This window comes from Physeter macrocephalus, chromosome 10, assembly GCF_002837175.3.
Source record: "Physeter macrocephalus isolate SW-GA chromosome 10, ASM283717v5, whole genome shotgun sequence".
In the NCBI taxonomy this organism is placed as follows: Eukaryota; Metazoa; Chordata; class Mammalia; order Artiodactyla; family Physeteridae; genus Physeter; species Physeter macrocephalus.
This window is the reverse complement of record NC_041223.1, coordinates 52,490,426-52,495,407: the sequence shown is the minus strand read 5'-3', so window position 1 is coordinate 52,495,407 and position 4,982 is coordinate 52,490,426. Positions and strand designations below refer to the sequence as shown.

Below are 4,982 nucleotides of genomic sequence, written 5' to 3'. Positions count from 1 at the left end.
TGTGAGATGATATCTCATTGTAGTTTTGATTTGCATTTCTCTAATGATTAATGATGTTGAGCATTCTTTCATGTGTTTGTTGGCAATCTGTATATCTTCTTTGGAGAAATGTCTATTTAGTTCTTCTGCCCATTTTTGGATTGGGTTGTTTATTTTTTTGTTATTGAGCTGCATGAGTTGCTTATAAGTTTTAGAGATTAATCCTTTGTCAGTTGCTTCATTTGCAACTGTTTTGCAATTATTTTTAAAACAGTGGTTCTTAATCAGTTTTTGTTCACTTGTTTGAAAATCTGAAGGAATCCGTAGTATATTTAGAGATCTTACCTCAGAAGAAATGCACAAACATACACACATACACACACACAATTTTCTTTTAATTTCAGAGGGCTCTCAGACCATCCCCCCCATTCCCTGCCAGTTGACTTGTCATGGACCCCAAGTCAAGCCCTTGTTTAAAAAAAACAACCTACGTGTGTATAACAATTCTTGTTAGGGCTGTTAGTGACAATTTGCCTTTTTCTAATTTCTTTTATAATTGTTGCTGTTGAGTTGCCTCTTCTTTCTGTGTTATAGGTTACCATGTGCCATTAAGGAGAGCATAAATGTGGTTTATTATATTACTTATTATTTTTAAAAAAATATTTATTTATTTATTTGGCTGTACTAGATCCCGCATGCTGCAACTAAGCATGCGGGATCTAGTACAGCCAAATAAATAAATAAATTTATTATTTGGCTGTGCCGGGTCTTAGCTGTGGCACACGGGATCTTCGTTGTGGCATGTGGGATCTTTTAGTTGTGGCATGCAGGATCTTAGTTGCAGCATGCGGGATCTAGTTCCCTGAACAGGGATCGAACCTGGGCCCCCTGCATTGGGAGCAAGGAGTCTTAACTACTGGACCACCAGAGAAGTCCCTATTATATTACTTATTAATGCCATGAGATTGTTTAAGTGGAATATATTAGCATAGACTGTAAGACTGCAGAACTTCAGAAGAAGTTTTTTGTTCTAAACCTCTGTCTTCAGATGAAAACTTAAATATTGGGGGAAATCACTTCTTCCCCTGCCGATAGCACCCCCACAAACAGACAAACTTGGCATATATCCCTGAAACTTGCCAAACTGTCAGAAGTGTGCCAAGCATTAAACCCACAGAGTGACACAGGACAAGAAGGGCAAGGACTCTCTGAATGCCTAGGGAAAGTGGTCTTATGATAGGAAGCAGACTAAGCTGCTTTCCTGGAAAAAAGGCTAAAACTACAAATGGAGATTGTGCTGAGGCTTGAATGCATTGAGCCTAGAAAGTGCTGCAGAGTTAGAGAGTGCTGACTGTTAAGACCAGAAAGCATTTTGAACTGGGAGGAGATAAGAGAAAGGGCTAAGTACTCCAGTTCTAAACTTCATCTTTTGTTTTATTGTGAGGACAATAAAATCTGGAGGTTATGTTCACTTTGAAAAAAAGTTGAAGCAGGGGGAATTGAAGTAGTAACAAATACACTCAAAGCCTGGGAAAACTCATTTATTTTCCTTAGGGAGAAAAATTGAAGTAATTTTTAAAATACTATCTAGAAAGTTATAATAGATTATTCAGATGCTAAGACATCATGATATTGACTAAATCTTATAACAAGTGGGCTATGGAGTATAGTGGGATCTTCCTTAAACTTCGTTTAGGAGAAAGTAGTGAAATAAGGTACAAAATTGAGGTATTAGAACAGTGCAGACTTTTTGTGCCTCTAAAATCTTCCATTTATGTTTGTAGATTAGTTTGTGGATCTTCAGAATGGCATTTTCCCACTGTCCCTTTGGAGTACAATAAGACAAATTAATACAAATCAAAATAATATGGCAGCAGCATCACATAATTTGTGTACACTGATGCAGTAACAGATTTAATTTAGTGCAGCTTTTGAGAAGTCTTTTGTGATTCAATTTATACAGCTGCTGTCCAGGCCTAAGCTGGCCAATCTCTCAGCCTTGAGTGTCTTGCCTGACTGATTCTCTCTTTCTTTTTCTTTTTAAAAAGACTGATATTTTTTAGAGCAGTTTAGGTTCACAGCAAAATTCAGAGGAAGGTACAGAGATTTCCCATATACCTACTTCTCCCCACATGTCCCCTGTTATCAATACTCCCCAATTATCAACATCCCATACCAGAGAGGTACATTTGTTACAGTCGATGAACCTACATTGACACAGCATCATCATCCCAAGTCCATAGTTTACAATGGGGTTCTTGGTGTAGTACATTCTACGAATATGGACAAATGTACAATGACACATATGCACATTATAGTATATTTTAGGGTATTTTCACTACCCTAAAAATCCTCTGTGCTCTGCCTATTAACACCTTCTTCCTACCTACCCCTTCCCCTTTGTTTACTACTGATCTTTTTACTGTCAATAGTTTTGCCTTTTCCAGAATGTCATATAATTAGAATATAGGACCTTACAGTATGTAGCTTTTTCAAATTGGTCTTTCACTTAGTTATGTGCGTTTAAGTTTTTTCCATGTGTTTTCATGGTTTGGTAGACTCATTTCTTTTTAGTGCTGAATAATATTCCATTGTCTGGATGTACCGGTTTATTTATCCATTCTCCTACTGAAGGACATCTTTGTTGCTTCCAAGTTTTGACAATTATGAATAAAGCTGCTATAAATATGTGTGTGCAGGTTTTTCTGCAGACATAAGTTTCCAGCTTCTTTGGGTAAATACCAAGGATAATGATTGTTGGATTGTATGGTAAGAGTATGTTTAGTTTTGTAAGAAACCGCCAAACTGTCTTCTAAAGTGGCTGTACCATTTTGCATTCTCACCAGGAAAGAGAGGTCCTATTGTTCCACATACTGGGCAGCATTTGTCAGTGTTCTGGATTTTGGCCATTCTAATAGGTGTGTAGTGGTATCTCATTTTTTTTTTTTTTTTTTTTTTTTGGCCATGTCACATAGCTTGCATTCCCTGACCAGGGATTGAACCTGGGCCCTGCAGTGAAAGTGCCAAGTCCTAACCACTGCTGACCACCAGGGAATTCCTTCTCATTGTTCTTTTAATTTGCATTTCCCTGATGACATATGATGTGGAGATCTTTTCATACGCTTCTTTGTCATCTGTATATCTTCTTTGGTGTGGTTTCTGTTAAAGTCTTTGGCCCAGTTGTTTTTTTTAATTTATTTTTTTTTTTTAGTTTTATTTTTGGCTGCGTTGGGTCTTCATTGCTGAGTGTGGGCTTTCTTTAGTTGCAGCAAGCAGGGGCTACTCTTCGTTGCGGTGTGCGGGCTTCTCATTGCAGTGGCGTGTGGGCTTTCTTTAGTTGCAGCAAGCAGGGGCTACCCTTCGTTGCGGTGTGCGGGCTTCTCATTGCAGTGGCTTCTCTTGTTGCGGAGCATGGGCTCTAGGCGTGTGGGCTTCAGTAGTTGTGGCACATGGGCTCAGTAGTTGCGGCTCGCAGGCTCTAGAGCACAGGTTCAGTAGTTGTGGCACACAAGCTTAGTTGCTCTGTGGCATGTGGCATCGTCCCAGAGCAGGGCTCGAACCTGTGTCCGCTGCATTGGCAGGGGGATTCTTAACCACTGCGCCACCAGGGAAGTCCCGTTTGGCCCAGTTTTTAATCAGATTGTTTGTTTTCTTGTTGTGAGTTTTTAGAGTTCTTTGTATATTTTGGATAATAGTCCTTTATGAGATGGGTCTTTTGCAAATATTTTCTCCCAGTCTGTGGTTTGTCTTTTGAGATCATGGCATTGTCTTTTGCAGAACTGAAGTTTTTAATTTAATGAGGTCTAGCTTATCAATGATTTCTTTCATGGATTGTGCCTTTGGTGTTGTATCTAAAAAGTCAAAGCTATACCCAAGCTCATCTAGGTTTCTCCTATGTCTCCTGTATTTCTCCCATGTTATCTTCTAGGAGTTTTATAGTTTTTTCTTTTACATTTGGATCTATGATGCATTTTGAGTTAATTTTTGTGTAGGGTTTAAGGTCTGTGTGCAGATTCAGTTTTTTTGCATGTGGATGTCCAGTTGTCCCAGCATCATTTGTTGAAAAGACTTATCTTTGCTCCATTGTATTGCCCTTGCTCCTTTGTCAAAGATCAATTGGCTATATTTATGTGGGCCTATTTCTGGACTCTATTATGTTCCATTGATCTATTTGTCTATTCTTTTGGCAATACCACACTGTCATGATTATTGTAGCTTTATAGTAGGTCTTAAAGTTGGGTAGTGTCAGTCCTCCAATTTTGTTTTTCTCCTTCAGTATTGTGTTGGTTATTCTGAGTCTTTTGCTTCTTCATTTAAACTTGAGAATTATTGTGTCAGTATCCACAAAATAACTTGCTAGGATTTTAATTGGGATTCCGTTGAATCTATAGATCAAGTTGGGAAGAACTGACATTTTGACAATATTGAGTCTTCCTATACCTGAACATGGAACATCTCTCCATTTTTAAGTTCTTTGATTTTGTTCATCAGAGTTTTGTAGTTTTGTTCATATAGATCTTGTACATATTTTGTTACATTTATACTGAAGTATTTCATTTTTGGGGGGTGCTAACGTAAATGGTATTGTGTTTTAAAAAATATATATTTACTGATTGATTGATTGATTTTGGTTGTGCCAGGTCTTAGTTGCAGCATGCAGGATCCTTTGTTGCAGCATGTGGGATCTTTAGTTGTGGAATGCGGGCTTCATAGTTGCAGCATGAGGACTTCTTAGTTGTGGCATGCGGACTCTTAGTTGCGGCATGCATGCAGGATCTAGTTCCCCAACAAGGGATCGAACCTGGGCCTCCTGCATTGGGAGCACGGAGTCTTACCCACTGGACCATCAGGGAGGTCCTGGTATTGTGCTGTTTTTTTTTTTTTAACATCTTTATTGGAATATAATTGCTTTACAATGGTGTATTAGTTTCTGCTTTACAACAAAGTGAATCAGTTATACATATACATATGTTGCCATATCTCTTCCCTCTTGCGTCTCCCTC

At 38.5% G+C, this 4,982-nt stretch overlaps 1 protein-coding gene across 4 annotated transcripts in view; it reads left to right on the top strand.

Moving 5' to 3' along the window:
• AFG1L (AFG1 like ATPase) overlaps positions 1-4,982 on the top strand; it is a 229,431-nt gene that overhangs the window by 42,157 nt on the left and 182,292 nt on the right. The window lies entirely within an intron of this gene.